This window comes from Monodon monoceros, unplaced genomic scaffold (assembly GCF_005190385.1).
Source record: "Monodon monoceros isolate NGI ecotype Baffin Bay Population unplaced genomic scaffold, NGI_Narwhal_1 Super_Scaffold_22, whole genome shotgun sequence".
Lineage (NCBI taxonomy): Eukaryota > Metazoa > Chordata > Mammalia > Artiodactyla > Monodontidae > Monodon > Monodon monoceros.
The window spans coordinates 94,741,078-94,758,856 of NW_021703779.1; positions in this window are offsets into that span (position 1 = coordinate 94,741,078).

Below are 17,779 nucleotides of genomic sequence, written 5' to 3' on the forward strand. Positions count from 1 at the left end.
GTGCAGGACAAACTATCTCCCAGTGTCCCTTCTGAGGGATTATGGCCAAGGGGCATTATTAAATCTGTCTCTGATGGCATAGTTGAATAAGAGATTTAGTAACTCCCAGATACCCCTGCAGCTAGCTGTGGTATATACTGTCGTCTTTCCAGCCTCTGAGTAAAATCCTGAGACTCTAGCCTGGGCAGTGGGCAAACTGACCTAAGCAAGTAAGGTTAGGCTCCCTTAACCACTCACTAGATTTCTTTCTGAAAAAACTAAGCATAATGCAAGTTCTGTTACCCTAAGGTTGAGATTCCAATAATCGAGTTTAACATATCAGCTTAATGAGGCATGGTTCTGGTCCTTGAGAACTTTCCTTATAGATGGAAAGCATTCTCTTTCTGTCGCCTTGGTTTTCTTTTGATACCATTTACTTTCTCTCTTTCTAATGTTCATTATTATTTTGTATACAACAGGGTTTTTAAATCATATACATAGGCAATAGCAAAAAGCCCAAAATTAAAATCCATAAGGCAACCTCCCTTACACAAGCACTACAACTATTTGCTATGGTCCTCCCTGAAGCTTGCTTTTGCTGTGCAGTGGACTGTGTGTATGGTTGCAATCATTTTGAAACAGTGTGATGTAATAGGAGGAAAATGGGCTGTGGTGTCAGATAAACCTGGGTTCACGTCCTGGTTTGTCATTCATGGGCTGTGTGAATTTGGCATATATATATATATATATATATATATATACACACACACACACACACACACACACATATGTTATATAGGTATATATATATGTGTGTATATATATAACACCCTCTATATTTCATATATATATATATATATATATATATTATATATAGTTTTTTTTGTTTTTTTGGCCACACCATGTGGCATATGGGATCTTAGCTCCCCAGTTCCCTGACCAGGGATCGAACCGGTGCCCCCTGCAATGGAAGCATGGAGTCTTCACCATTGGACAGCCAGGGAAGTCCCTGGCCTATTTTCTTAACCTCTCTTGGCTTCTGCTTCCTCATCTACACAATGAAAGTGATACCTACTTCACAGAGTTTTTGTAAAATTTATGGGTGATAATATGTGTAAAGATGCTTAGCACAGAAAAGCAAGTTTTCATATAAGCGCTTCATTCCTCACTGATTGGCAATGCCTCATTCATTCATTCATTCATTCAGTAAACAGTTGTTGAATATCTACAGCATGCATCTTTGATCATATATCTAGTAATTTTTATACAAGGACCTATTGGAATGCTATGTATTTTTCTAAGTGTTGGTTTGCTTATTCTCTCACATACTACCATGTTTTACGTTTTAACTCTTGTCACCTTACAATATCTGTTTTAATATCTGGTAGATCTGGTTGTTTCTTACTGCTCTTCTTCCCCTCCCTGCCATTGCATTATCGCCTGTTTATTCTTGTAAATTAATAATTAAATAATAAGGTTATTTAATATTTAAATACTTAAGAACCTTTAATAAGTATAATGTTCTTGATCTTTTAATTTGTGTGAAAGTGCAATAAAACAGCAAAGTACTGGGGGCCAGCTAAGAATATTTTTCAATGTTCTGCGTGTTTAAACTGAGTCTTAACTCAGGCCATCCAGGTAAAATCATGGCCTAGTCTGCAGTGGTGGCAGTCACAGAGCATAACCACAAGCCAGGACTAGAATCCCTACTCTACTACTTACTAATAATTTGACCTAGGATAGTTTCTTCAACTGTAAAAGCAGGATAGTAATTCCTAGCTCATGGAGTTGCCATGAGGTTTAGATGAGGGTTAAATGAAGTTATGCTTGTAAAGCTCATGGCCCCTATTAAGTGTGCAGTGAAAGAGAGCTGGTTAAAACCAATGTGATTTTGTATTTAACTCAGAGAGGTTAAGAAACTAAGCCCCAGTCACACAGCTAGTACAGACAGATCCAGGACCCAAACCCAGGTTTGTCTGACTCCAAAGCCCATGTTCCTCTTATTACATCATACTATCTCCATATGATTCTGAACATGCGAAGAATCCACTGCATTGCAATAGAAAACTGTCAAATAGGGGCTCAATGAAAAGATAGCTAGTTATAACCATGTGATTGCATTATTTTTAAACTGCAGTATACTCCATGATCTTCCAAACCTACACCATCCTTCAAGCTTTGTTATAGTGTAGATTTTAGACCTTGAAGACAGTCCCACACCATTCATGAAGACTGCTCAGACTAACTGAAATGGTGGCAGAATAGAGAGCACAAGATAACAGTGGTTCCACACCGCCTGGGTTGAAATCCAGGTGCTGCCACTCACTAGCTGTGTGACCATGAGCAAGTTCCCTGACTGCTCTGTACGCCAGTTTCCTCATCTTTAAAATTGAGATAAAACTGGTACCAAATTCAATGTAATCATTGGGGGGATTAAAAGTGCTAATTCTTTTAGGTACTTAGAAAATATTTGCCACATATTTAGTGCTCAATAAAATACTAGGTGGTATTATTAGTATTATATTATTTGTCTCTCTTTGTTCTGACTTTCCATAACACCTTTCATACTGGTACTAGATTACATGTAATTTTTAACATAATTATGAAGTGTTCTGTATTGATCTGTTAGGTGTGTATCGTGTCTTCTCAACTAGATTGAAAGCTCCTAGGAACCGGAACTATTTCTTTGGCTTTGAATCTCTCTTAACATCTAGCACATTGCTGGGCACAGGGTACTAGCTGAACAAATCCTTGTGTGTTGAAATTGCAGGGACTTCCCTGGCAGTCCAGTGGTTAAGACTTTGCCTTCCAATGCAGGGGGTGCAGGTTCGATCCCTGGTTGGGGAGCTAAGATCCCACATGCCTTGGGGTCAAAAAACCAAAACATAAACCAGAAGAAATATTGTAACAAATTCAATAAAGACTTTTAAAAAAATGGTCTACATCAAAGAACAAATTGCACACTAGCCTTAGTCAGAAAGTCAGAAAGAATCCTTGGTGTCTTTTAAAATAACTTAGCGTCTTCATCATCTCCCATTGCTCTACAGAGAGCCATATAAAAGCTTCCAGCCCTGACAACTAATGACCAAATCTCCAGGAGCTCTGTGGCTTGCTTCATGGCCTGTACTTCATGATTCTCCAATATTCAGGGCACAGAAGCAGAAAGAATGTAATTGAGAATTGAGAATTCAATCTTCTGCACACAAAACCTGCAGGTCTAGACTCCAATGACCCTTAGCTGGATGTATGTGGTACTGGTTCCCTGAAATGTAATTTCAGGAGTTTAAAAAAAATGATGGGAACACCTCAGGATTCAGGTATAGGGGATGGGGAGGAATGGAGTTGGTGGGGAGGAGTGTGTAATAGGGGATGATCTATTTCAGAAAAATAACCTTTTTACTAAGCCTGGGTGGAGGTTTGCAAAATGGAAGAGGCTGCCAATCCACACAGTGTCACCAATCCCAGCAAGGAGAGAGTGTGTCATCATCTAAATTCAAGTTCTGGAACTAGATAGCCTGCGTGTGAATCCTGGCTCTGCCACTTGATAATTATGTGGTATTTCTTTTGGAAAGAAGGAGCAAAGAATCAGAAAACAGATGCTGACATTAGGAACATAGAGGGCTTAGGCTCAGTAGCCCCTATTGCTTTGGCCCCCGGTTACCTGAGATGTGTGACAATGTCACCTGCTGCTCTCACTGTAAAAGCTGCTGGGGAGCCAAGACCTTGAGAAAGGCATGTCAAGGGCACTCAGTAAAGTGCCAAAACAAGTGTTTTCCCCTCACATTTTGTAGTTGTGTAGAATTCAGCACTGCATTATTAGGAAGATTACCTATAAGCTACCAACATAACAGAAATCCTGTAGTCTTAGCCAAAGTTATTTTTGTCCCTTATGCCCATCCATAGTCTATGCATCTCTGATCAAGCCTCCCTTCTTCTGCAGGATCATCCACTTCCACTGTTCCCTGGAGCCTTCTGCTTTCTCATCTAACAACGTTGCACAACAAGGGTACAGCAGTGTGTTTTTTGTTTTCAGGAGGGCTATGCACACAGAGTATGGATTACTTACACACACACACACACACACACACACACACACACACAGCCCCAAAGTGGACTATTTTTGTGGGTTATTTAAACTGATCATCTACATGAACCCAAGGATGCAGACTCACCAGTTACCCATCTCACTCTGTACTCAGGAGAAATATTCCAAGATTTAGGTTGGGAAGAAAGGGAGTTTGTTTCAGAACATCACATTTTTTTTCAAAATATAAATCCTTTGGCTCCCGAGCCAACAAAAACTCTCTGTGGCTTCCTCATTACCTGCTCCCACGGTTTTCAGAATCAACCGTCAAGGGAGTTATTAATCTAGAACATGTTTGTTTCTCTGTTTACTGAGACAGATTCAAAAGGCACAATTGGAAGTAGACTTTAAGCCTTCTCTCAGATGGGCTCTTCCAGATTATGGTACTTCTGCCAGCTCCACAGTACTCTTGGTCTAAAGCAGAGAGCCAATGAGATTAGAAATTATGGACCTGTCCATTAGCCTGGCCCATGCTCCAAGGAAGTCACAGTGTCTGACCTGGTCCTTTTCCTTTCTCCTCCAAGTTCAACAGAGTTCATGGAAGTCCTTCCTTTATGGCAAAAATTCATTTTATATTTGTATGGCACTTCATAGCTTATTTCTTAGCACTTTGGAAGCACTACTTCATAGTGCTTCCAAACGCATTATCACATTTTAGACCTTAAAATTCCATGAGGTTGGCAAAGAAACTATTATTAACCCTGTTTTATAGACAAGGAAGGTTAAACCGAGAGAGGCAAAGCATGTTTCCTATGGTCATATAGCTTAAATGACAGAGCTGAAAGTCAAATTCAGGTTTTCAGATTCTAAGCCCTAGGCTCCTTCTACCTCTCTGTCAATGAAACTCCTCTCAGAACTTTCCTCTCTTCAGAGGTCTAACCTCATCAGTCAGGTGTCAGAGCTGACTCACCACTCAAATGCTTCCTGGCTTAGTCATTCTCAAGGGGCTGAGTATAGATATCTGAACCATACTTTAAAACTGACTTGGAGGTTGTTCCTGTACTGTTTCATTTTGTATTTCCTGACCCCCAGCATCATCTCAACTTTACAGGACCAGTATTAGTTCGAATTCATGAGAATATTTATGTCCTCTATGATGGCTCACCAAAAAGCCACCATTCTGGAGAAATCTCTCACTAATCAAGTGAACAAAACGTAATAATCATGGATGTCAACCAGCCTCTTTTCCCCGTCCCCCCAGTGCTTACTTAATGAGCTCACACATGAAGTGGCGAGCTCCATGAGGGCAGAAATAGAGGTTATGCATGGCATCATTTACATGGATTCCCCCTCACCAAGGCTGACTTGGCTACTGTATCTGCCAAGTACCCAAACTGCCAACAGTGGAGGCCCAGGCTAAGCCCCCAGTTGGGCCCCATTCTGCAGAGAGACCTGGTAGCAGGTCAATTACTTTGGATTCCCTCCATTATGGAAGAGAAGGCCATTTGTCCTGTCTGGAAATGATACTAACTCTGACATGGATTTGCTTTTCCAGCCAGCAATGCTTCTGCCAGCACCACCACTCATAGACTTAATGAATGTCCTTTTCACTGCCATTGTATCCCTCACAAGAAACTCATTTTACAGAGAAAGAATGAAGCTGATGGACTAATACAAGACTCACTGATCTTACCACAGACATCATAAACCAGGAGCAGTTATCCTGGTAGAGCAATGCAATGGTCTATTAAAACTCAATTACAGAGTCTCTGGGGCTCAAGATCTGAACACTGGAGATGTTATCCTATAGGATGCGGCATATGCTCTGAACTAGTGGTCAATAGATAGTGCTGCTGTTAGAGCAAGTATTCTAGGAACCAAGGGCTGGAAGTTGGAGTGGCTCTTCCCACTATTACATTTACTAGCCTACTCACAAAATTGTATAGTTCTGCTGGTTGAGAGGTTTCAGTACTTGAGGAAGACATGCTTCTTCTGGACAGACACACAACAGCATGTCTGTTACCTAAAAGAGGAGACAGCCATCTGGCTATTTTGGACTGTTTGTGCCACCAGAATAACACCCAAGATGGGAGTTTTCAGAGCTAGATGGTATGACATAGGGCTGCTACTGTAGAGTGAAGGTGGGGAGGAGTGTGTCTGGGACACAGAGGATCCTTCAAGGCACTTCCTTCCGCTACCATTCCAGTGGTAAAGTTAAAAAGGGAGACTTGGACAACCACATACAGGCAGGCCCACCGAAAAGCTCAGGAATGCAGTTTTAGGTCATGCCTGAGGTAAAGAACTTTTAGCAGCTTAGATACTGACTAAGGAAGGCAAAAGAAATATAGACAGAGTGGTATAGGAAAAGTTTCAGAAAGAAGACTATAATATCTACCCAGAGTTTCTTCCTTGCTGTGACATATTTCATTTCCCCCTCCCATTATACTATTTCATACATAGTGGTTAACTTTATATAGAGTCTCTAGTTTATAGAATATCAAGATGCAATTGTGATGGAACCAGAGGCTAAATGCACAGCATCCAAAGACCCTGGATAGAGGTCTGAATATATTTAGTAACTAATCAGAATTTGAGATTCCACTCTTTGACATGTTTGCATTTATATCAGAAATAGTTGCATTATATCACATGGAGACTATTGTTGTTGTGAAGTTTATGTATGCAAAAGGATATATGTTGATATTGGTCAGCCAAAGGTGTGGACATTGTCTTAGGATTGGTTCCTCAGAAAGGATTCCTATGCAAGTGATTTTTTTGGAGAATGAAAACTGTGAGGGAAACAAGGGAGGGCAAAGGAAGAAGCTAAGCAAGGATGTTATTTCGCATGAAATCTAGCATCACCCTGATCCCACAGGTAGCTCTGGGTATATGTAAATGGCTCAAAAGAGTCCATCCTACCTTGAGACGAAAGGGATGGGGATTTTGTACTACTGCCCCACTCTGTCATTGGCTATGGTCAGCCTTGGGAGACAGAACTCCTAGGTGAGGTAGTTTCAGCTGCTCAAGGGCAGTCCTACAGAGAAGGTTATAGATGTAAACTTTTAGCAGCAGCAATTACAGCAGCTGGGGGATGGGCGCACCAGACCACCAAAAAGAATCCCTGGGGATCTGGATGGAGCATTTACAATGTCTGCTACAACTACTCAGCACTTGTGAACACCCTTCCTATGTTTTAAGAATTCCTCACCTTAGAAGTCCCAGACTCCTCAAAGAAACCAGACGTTTGTTTCCCAAGCCTCCCTACTGCTTGAGTACAGGCATGTGACCTACGCTCTTTCAGTCACGTGTACCTACTCAGACCTGGAATTGGAAGCTAGTGATGCAGAGGAGCAGATATAATATGGACTGCATTCTGGCCAAGATAGGGGCAGTTCCATTTCATTTTTAAGAGGCAGCATTTGCAAAGGTTCCAGGAGTAGTGTCTGGTGCCCACATTGAATGATATTGGCAGTTGTCAATGCCTTCCAGACAAAGACTACCAGTAGCACATCTTGTAGTTTAACAAATTGGGTTTATCACTCATTGATGTAAGGGAAAATGCATACCACAGGGAGGATATTAGAGAGGACTTATTATAGGATTTGGACTTGTGTTAGGTGATTTGGGGGGGTGAGGAAGAGGGGCTTTGTTCTGGATTGGATGCTGTTAGGAAGCAGTGGTAATTCCATGACTGGGTGTCTTAATAAATCTTACCTAGGAGGAGGGACTGCTAACCCAAAGCTAAAGCTATAATTGGTAAAGAAGCAGCAGTCATTCCCCATTAGCCAGGGTAGGGGAATGTCTTATCATTTTTGTGATTTGGACAATGTTTACATTTATGTCTTGATCCATCACCATCACAGGGTGACTCTGTCTGATGTTGCTGTCCTGTGAAATTTTTGATATTTAACAGGAGAACACCAAGACCTAGCTGTGAGTGCCAGACTAGCTCCGAGCAACACCAAGGCATGGGTGATAGCATCAGGTCAGCTCACTCGTGTCAGGGTCTGCCTTTTTCTTTCTCACAGTTCAAGCTGTGGTATTTGTGCCCAGCAGCAGTGTCAGGGGGAATCTCCACTTTTGCCTTGTGATTTTGAGTATTATTTTTGACTCTCTTGACTCCAAGTTGGTTCTCTGGCTTTCTCCGGGATTGTATAAGCTTCTAACGAGCCTCAAATAATTTGTTTTCTGCCTAAACTAGTCAGATTTAGATTTTAGTTCTTTACAACTAAGAACCCTGACTGATATGCATCTCTTCCTCCCCTCTACTCCAGCTCCCAGGACTACATAGATCGGCATCCCCCGTTAGGACATTAAGGAAACAAGATTGGATAAGGAATCCTTGGATCCTTTGGAAAAGTGAATTGTCTTCATGACTCCCTTGATACTGGCGCACTGTCATATTTGAGGTTCAGGATGGGGCTAGCATCTGCAGGGAAGCTGACAGAGGAAGATCTTGAGGGATCTTGGATCCCTCTGAAGAATCAGACTTCGTCTTCCTTTTATCAGCTACAACTCCCTCAACCTACTCCTACCACCAGCAAGGTAAGAACGAACACAAAAATGGCTAGGAAATGAGACCTTGCATAATCAAGTGCAAGAGTGCAGACTTTGAAAGCAGGGAAAGGAGACTTTATTGGGGGCTGTTGTCATTACGGAAGGCTTTATGGAGGCAGTGGAATAGAAGGAGATGTTGAGGGACAAGTAGGTTTTGATCCAGAAGTAATGAGGGAGAAGGACATCCAAATGATCATAGCTTAGCCTCCTAGTTTTGATCTTCAGCCACTAGAGATCCTAGGCTCACTGCCTGTGGTGACCTCAGTGAGTCAATAGGCCATGGTCTTGATCCATGTTACTGAATCCAAACCACAGGATTCTGTAGTAGATCTTTCCTCACTAGAATATAAGCACCATAAAAGCTAGAAATTTTTCCTTTTCATGTTTGTATCACTAGTTCCTTAAATGGTGGTTGATACATAGTAGACCCATATTAAATATTTGTTGAATGAATGGCTGAATGAATAAGTGTATTAATAAATAAAGGAATATTTTCCAACACTCTCCCCTTGTGGAAAGAGACAAAAGAAAAAAAAAACCCTGCCAACTTCACCAAATTAATTTTTCTGTTGCTCTGTCTCCTCCAAAAGGACTCTACTGCTCTCCCACCCTTCATGAATAGCTTCATTCCTTAGGCTCTCAGCTTGCTGCTGACAAGTTCTTCTGTAGCTTCAACTCTCATTGTGCAACTGGCCCAAGGGACACTGAACACAGCTCTACATTCTAGGCCAATTACACTCTGCAGAACTGAGGTATTAATTAGGACACAGACAGGATATATTCCATTCAGAGATCTGCAGCTAACAGGGCAGGTTTCCTCTGAGTCAGAGACTGTTTCCAGGGACAAGAGAAGAGCTACGTATAGTTCAGTGTAATAGCATCAGGCTTGATTCTATAGTTAATAGGCAATTTTACCTCCAATTTTTTTAAGGGGAACAAGCCTCCTGTTTACTCCATTTACAAGAATTGTCAGATGTACTTCACTCTGAAAGTAATAGCTGACCATCACTTTTCATTAGAGTTGCCTACATCTACCTAGAAAGTTTTATTTGAGTACTACATCTTACCCTACCCTGAACACAGACCCCTCCCTCCCTCCTTCCCTCCCTCCTGATCTCTTGTTCAGGAAGATGTTACTGTTGCAGTAGTTTTCAAAGCAAAAAGGGCCTTATTAGTAAAAATGTCATGAGTTTTTTTAGTGATGCTTTGGGAAACAGAGCTGAGTTACGTTGCTGGGTATGAAGAGGAAATTAGAGAATGTAGAAAAATGATTAGGGACTGGAAAGAAGGTGGCCAGAAGAGAGGTGAGGGGTAAGGAAAGCAGACTGCCCACTTTACAATTTTGTTTAGGGCCATTACTGGACCCTGCTCTCCAAAAATTTGATTTAAGGTGACTGCAAATAGATCAAACTGCCTGGCTCTGCCACTTACTTGCTGTGTGATCTTGTGCACATCACTTGAAATCTCTGTATTTCAGTTTCTTCATCTTAATATGGGGATAATAACTGTACTTATCTTATTGGGTTGTTGTGAGGATTAAAGGAGTTAACTTATGTAAAAGCACTTAAAACAGTGTCTGGCACATAGTAGGTGCTATATAAGTGATAGATATTGTTGTTGCTATTTTTATAATTATCATTTTTGATTGAGAGCATTTTGAATCATTCTCACCTTCCTCTCTACTCCCCAGAGCCATGGGCCTTGAGAAATGTTTCTGTAATGATTTGCTTCCTTGCATAAACGTACTAATGCTGGGCATCTGTGCTATCTGGAATGGGAACAGAACTCAGGTACAGGAATAAGGTCCTGGGGAAAGACTCCAGGTTCCAGAATTACCAGGGAACAGGGGCTGCAAGCAGATCTGTAGTATAGGTTAGGGTTTCATAAAGTGTATTCTTTAGCTACCTTTTTCAATGTACCTGTTAAAGATTCCCTACCACAGACATGTCAAATTAGAATTCTGGGACTAGGAACCAGAAATCCACATTTTAACAAAGTTCCCAGGTTATATTGCCAGATTTAGAAAATAAAAATACAGGAAGTCCAATTAAATTTGAAGCTCAGATCAAACAACAAATCATTTTTATTACAAATATGTCCCAACTATTGCATACAACATACTTACACTAAAAGTTACTTGTTGTTTATCTGAATTTGTCTAGCAGAGCACACCTAATTCCAATGTACTCTAAAATAAGAGGACCAGTCCTTTAGAGAAATGTAGGTTCTGGGAGGTCTTTCCAAGAGCGTATGTCAGGGAAACTGGAGAAGGACCCAGTTATTGAAACAGGGGTATGAAATGGAGGACTGGTCAAAGAGAAAAAACAAAGTGCCTGATTCACTAGCACTCGGGCAGAAGCAGGGTAAATCAGGAGGCAGAGGCAAATGACTTCAGTCATTCAACCAGAACTCATTAAATTGGCCCCAAGTTCTGGTTCTTCCTAGAGCAATGGTTCTGTCAATGGGTGGAAAGTCAGAGGTGAATGACTTTTTCAAAAAGCATCTGCGGTATCTCCAATACCACTTCCCTGTCCCCGTTGGGGAGCGGAAAACCTTTTCTGCTACTCTGTCAGATTCTGTACCTGGGGCCTACAAATTGTGAAGAAGTGACAAGACAAAGGACAAAGAGTTGGGCATCCAGGCATGGGGAATTGTGGGAATGTATATACATGGAAGAAACTAATGGAAGATAAGAGATATTTTAGTAACTTCTTTTGTGCAGACCCATCTCGGCTCTGACTTTCTGTCTCTGGTGATAAGGGTTGTTCTCTTAGTATGGAAGAGGGAGGAGGAACACCTTCATAAAGGGAAATTGATTTCCTTCTTTTAGGCAGATGGGGGAGGGCAAAGAGCTCTTCCTGTGTTTGCTGCTTCTTAATTGCCCTCAGCTCAAAATATTCCTTATGCCAAAGTGGAATATTTGGGGGTGGCCTATTCTAATCCCCTTCACCCTCATATTGCGAACCACTAGCACAGAGTTTCAAACTGCAAATAGAACTGAAAGATAGGGCATTATAAAATGTGCCTGTTGTCTCCTGTTGTCTCTACCCTGATTCAGCAGATAATAGGTTTCTTAACTACAGCCCAGCCAGCCTCTTTCCACCCCTGTCCTGTAGGCTCTTCCCACCATTTGTACAAATAGTAAGCAACTCTATAACCCCTGCACCGCTGTGGCCATTTCCTTTCATCATGGCTATTGCCAAGGTCTCAGTAGGCACTAATGTGCAATAATGTTTCCTAGATTGAGGAGACTGGGTAGAGAGCTGTGTCAGTTTTCCTGACAGGAATATATTCTGAAAGTTACCCTAGTGCCATCATGTCAAATGTGGGCTGTATTTACAGGTCTTGTTTTCCAGAGTGACGCCAGCACAGCCAGACTGTACCTCCTGCCTACTGTCTTATCACTTTTTCATTATGACCCCAATACCAGCACAGAAGAGCCTATTTCCAATGGATTAAGAAACTACTTATTCTAATGAGACTAATTCTCCTCAGTTCTGTAAGGATGAAAGGGACTCCTTTTCATGGGAAGGCCTGACTGAACGCTGGTGCCAATGACTCTTTTTGTTTGCTATTTCTTTCCACCAATTCCAAGTGTAGTGTCAAAGGGATGCTTCTTGGCCAAGAAGAACAGCTTCGTCTTTGCTTCCTCTCCTCCTCTCCTGTCCCCATCACCATGAAAGCCCTTTGAAGGAGAATGAACCAGAGTGCATAGCCTCAGCTTATTATGAAATGACATTCCAGCCATTCCAGAGATGAGTTGGCTGCTGGTAGGAGACAACAGAGACCATGCAATAGCCATCCAGGACACACACACACACACACACACACACACACACACACACACACACATACACACTTCGTATTTCAAAATATGTGGCATAATTGAGGTCTACAAAATACATAGGTGAAAACAAATACCATATGCCCAACTGAGGAAGTCAGAACTCACATTACTCATAGTAAAGTGCTCTAGCATTTCCAATGGCACTGGCCAATTTGTCTTGATTGAGAGTCATTGGTGTCATCTTAGCTGTCCCCATATTCCACTGGACTATGAACTCCTGGAGGCTAGGACCCATGTCTTATTCATTTCTGTTATTTACTTAGAGCACTTAGCACAAGGCCTGGTTTACAGTAAGCACTTTATAAATACTTATAAAAATAAAAGTACCGGTAGAATACAGAAAGATGAGCAGCAGAAGAGGGGTTGCAGGACAACTTTCAAATCTGGACCAAGTATCAGCAGTTGAGCCCAAAGCAGACAAAAGCAGTTGTACACTAGAACAAATGGAAATAAAAGAGCATAAAAATGGGCAAACTGCAGCTTTGGCCTGCAGATGAGCTGAAAGTGGTCTTGCCCTACCGGTAAGAATCACAAGAAAACTCAAGCCTCTCCTGTGGCCTGCCAATGAGAAGATTTTGTTTTTTTAATGGGAAAACATTCATGATGATAAACACAATGAAAAGGAAACTATCATCTCACTCCTTGCATGGTTCTGCATATGCCTTCATGCTATTTTCCCTTCTTCCCTCTGCCTGTGAAATCCTATCCATCTTCTAAGGCACAGTTCCACAGATTTCCACAATATTGTTGAAATTCATGTCATGTGTCTGGTCTCAATCCAAATGAGACCTACCTTGGGGCAACCACAGACATCAGGTCATTTATGGCAATCACCAAGTCTTAGGTTTCTCTTCTGGATACTCTAAGCACCTAAAATAGAGTTGGGCCCATTATAGACACTTAATAAATATTCGTTCATTGCCTGCTTTATGGTGACTAGAAAACCAATCCTACAGAAAGCTGGAGATGGTCCCTCTCCTATAGAAACAGATTTCATTTGGCTTCATTAAATACAAAGCTAGGCCCATCTCATGACAAATTTGCATGTTTCCCTTTGGAGACTGTGTTTCGCTGCTGTTGGAACAGCAAATCTGTTATGATTAAAGAATAGAAAGTGTATATACCTTTCCTTGCAGGAAATTGGAATAAATACCATAAAGCTCCTCAGTGAGATGACTGATGGTTTGTGTTTTCTCTTTAATCAAGGAAAACGGATTAGAAGTTATGAAGGAAACTTTAGATCCAACGTTCTTTGATTGTTAAACAATAATAACAGAAATGTGGCTTATTTCAAAAAACAGTCAGAGGCCATACAGGGATGAAGTACTAAAAGGTGGGAAGAAAACTAAAGGGAGTAGGACATTCTCAGAGAGCAACTGATCAAAAGAAAATCCTTCAAGGGAATTAGAGCTCAGAAAATAGAAGTTGTGGAGAGAAGGATAAGAAATCCTACCAGATTTAGGAACCTAGGACATCTGGGGATGGGATGAATTGAGTTGTTGTATTATTGACCTAAAGAAGAAATTGCTGGTTGAAAGAAATAGAAGTTTTAAGAGACAATGAGCAGAAACTACCCGGGATTGGGATGTTCTAGGAAGAGGAGCCCAAATCCCAGAATTATCCATGTACCCAATACAGGACAGTTGTGGTTGTAAGATGCTCTACCCTCTCCAAGGATACCTGCTTTCTGGTATTCATACTCTTGTGGAATCTCCTTCCTTTGTATAGTCCATTCCCCTAGTTTGTGGACTGGATCTAGTGATTTGCTTCTAACTAATAGAAAACAACCAAAAAGAGGGATGTCACTTCAGAGATTAGCTCATAAAAGACTGTGACTTCCATTGTGTTTACACACTCCTTCTCTCTTGCTCTCTTTCATTTGCTCACATTGATGAAGCCAGCTTCCATACTGTGAGCTGGTCTTTGGAGATACCCATGTGACCAGGAGGAGAGAGTGTCCACTGGTCAACAGCTAGTGAGGAACTGAAGCCTTCAGTCCAATGGCCCTCAAAGAGCTGACTCCTTCCAACAATCACTGAGTAAGCTATCAAGTGCATCCTGTTCCAGTAGAACTTAGAGGTGACTTTGGCTTTGGCCATCACCTTGTTTGCTGACTTGTAAGATACTCTGAGCCAGAGAACCAAGCTAAGTCATCCACAGATTCCTGAACCACAGATACTGTGAGGTAATAATTGTGTGATGTTGTAATCTGATAACGTTTGGGGTCATTTGTTAGTCAGCAATGAATAGCTAATACAGCAGGGAAAGCAGCCTCTGAGCTCATGCATCAAAAGGGGAAAGATGAAGTGGGCTCTATAACGTTTTGAGAATATAAGTGGCAGCAAATTTCAGATCACAGTACTGATTATTACAAGGCAGCAGGGGAGGGAACTACTTGAGAAATAATATACTAGAAAAGCCCCTTGTCCTATTGTTACCAATGACACATAATAGAAGCAGAATCAAGGACTCAGAGAAGGAAGTTTCAACTAAGGGCCAGAGGCCAGAAGCCCAAAAGAATTGACACCCTGGGTCACTCTCATGGTCTAGTCAGCCCAGGCATCTATCTTTACCAGAGACCTGGTGGGGCAGAAATCTCCTCTGTGACCTCTTTTTCAAGTCTTCCTTAGAACAATGAAGACTTGGATGGAAAGGGGAAAATAGTAGGCTCCTGCCACATTTGCAGCTTCTGAAATGTGCTGTGTGAATTGAAGAGGAAATCAACTGGAAGGTGGAGGGGAAATATTAATCTGAGCAGGATGGTGAGAGGAGAGAAGAGCCATGTGCAAATAGCCACTGAGTCTGCTTCATTGTTTTCTGGGACAGGGGCCACATGAGACAGGGTGAAAGTCAGAGCTAAGATATCATCCATGTGCTTCCATTACCAGTACTCCAGCTACCGTCAGTCCTGACGTGTCTGATCTACCAAAATAGGGGGAGGGTGAAAGGGATTTTCAAAACTTGAGCTTGAAATGATGCATTTCCTCACCCTTCTTTTTGACTTCCATTCTTTCTGGAGCAATGATGGCACTGTGCTTTACGCACATCGTCACAGATCCTGATACAATGCTAGTTCTCTCTTGCTCCTACCTCTCATCCTAGTTGCCTTGCCCCACTGTCATTTGTTTCCTTCCACAATGCTAGGAAATAATTATCCAATGTATTTGGTTATTTGATCCTCACAACAACGTTCTGAGGTGGTTAAGACAAGCACTGTCATTCCTACTGTATTGATGAAGAAAGTGATACCCGGGGAAGTTAACCAGCTGATATAAAGGCACATAGCTAGTTAGTGGCAGAGTTGGTAGAGAAGCTAGATCTTTGGTCTCCTAGTCCACTACCTTTTAAAAAAATCATTCCATGCTACTTCAGAAAAAATTTGAAAAGAAAGTGTTACAAAAATGTCAATGTTCATTCCTGTACAACTGTATTGGCCCTTTCAATAATGAAAGGTTTGTTTTTCCTTACTGACTGAGGGAATGGCAGAAATGGTTACAAGTATACAATACAAATAAGTCCTAAATGTAGGCTTGGTGGTGCATTGGATGACTTCCAGAGGTTCCTACATTGACGTCTCTCAGTCTTTGAAAACATTTTTCAAATGGTGATCTGCAGTGTATCATAAGACGTTCCTCTAAGAAAAGATGCCATGCTTATATGATAAGGGTATGATGGGTTTAACAAAGATAAACAGGTTTCATAACTGTAGGACTTCTCAGGGCCTTTAGTAAGATAATATGCAAAGTAAATATATAAGATAAGATTTAAAATATTCAGCCTTACCAAATTTATTTTTTGATGGAGTCCATTTTTCTCTGAGCATCTTGAGGGACTAGTGTACATAAAAATATAGTTTGGGAACTGTTAGACTATGAACTATATAAAATGTGCTTTGTAAACTTATATTAATACATATGTCTTAAGTCCTGGAAACCACAAAGGAAAAAGACTGCACCAAACACATGTAGAACTTGTCTGTGGTGTGCTGGTACTAGTGGAAGGAATTGCACACTGCAGCTGTGTTGGAAACGCATGTTTTCCAATAACAAGAAAAAGACTTTCTCCCCTGACTACTGGTGCAATGGAGTGGAATGAAGTTTGGGAAAGTGAGCCAAACAAACTCTCCATTGAGCTGGCACCTATCTATCCCAGCATGCTTTCTAAGCCCTGTGTGCAACCCCTAAACAATTACAGGTTATGCTTCATTATTCAGCCAAATAGCCCAGGAAGCTTCAGAGCGCAGCTAAGGTTCTGGACTTGATGCGTTTTGAAAGACATAACCATAAATAAGAGACCAGTGTCAGGCCAAGGAATGTAGCCTTAAAACCCTAGAATTTTACAGTTGATTTTCTCAGGTTGAAAAGACCAGCATAGGCATAAGCTGTCCTGGTAGACTTCTGAAGGGCCTCTGTGTATTTTCCAGGATTCTTGGGTCATCTCAGATTGGAAACAAACATAATAATACAGTGTTTTCCAAAGCAGCCAGCTTTATACCTGCTCTTACTCTCATTTTTTTGAAAAGATGGTATAATTCCTAAGAGCAATTGCCCCAATTGCCTTCCCTTACTTGGAAGTAAAGCTCTGGTTGAAAAGTACAATCTCCCAGAATATTAGAGCCGAAGACGTTGCAAAACAGCTAGCCTCATTATGACTAAATTTAATCCCAGTATGAATTTTTATTTATTTATTTATTTTAACATCTTTATTGGAGTATAATTGCTTTACATTGTTGTGTTAGTTGCTGCTGTATAACAAAGTGAATCAGCTATATGTATACATATATCCCCATATCCCCTCCCTCTTGTGTCTCCCTCACACCCTCCCTATCCCACCCCTCTAGGTGGTCACAAAGCACCGAGCTGGTCTCCCTGTGCTATGCGCTGCTTCCCACTAGCTAGCTATTTTACATTTGTAGTGTATATGTGTCAATGCCACTCTCTCACTTTGTCTCAGCTTACACTTCCCCCTCCCTGTGTCCTCAAGTCCATTCTCTAGTAGGTCTGTGTCTTTATTCCTGTCTTGCCCCTCGGTTCCTCATGACAATTTTTTTTTTTAGATTCGATATATATGGGTTAGCATACGGTATTTGGTTTTTGCTTTCTGACTTCCTTCACTCTGTATGACAGTCTCTAGGTCCATCCAACTCAATACATATAACTCAATTTCATTTATTTTTATGGCTGAGTAATATTCCATTGTATATATGTGCCACATCTTCTTTATCCATTCATCTGTCATGGACACTTAGGTTGCCTCAATGTCCTGGCTATTGTAAATAGTGCTGCAATGAACCCTGTGGTACATGACTCTTTTTGAATTATGGTTTTCTCAGGGTATATGCCAGTAGTGGGATTGCTGGGTGGTATGGTAGT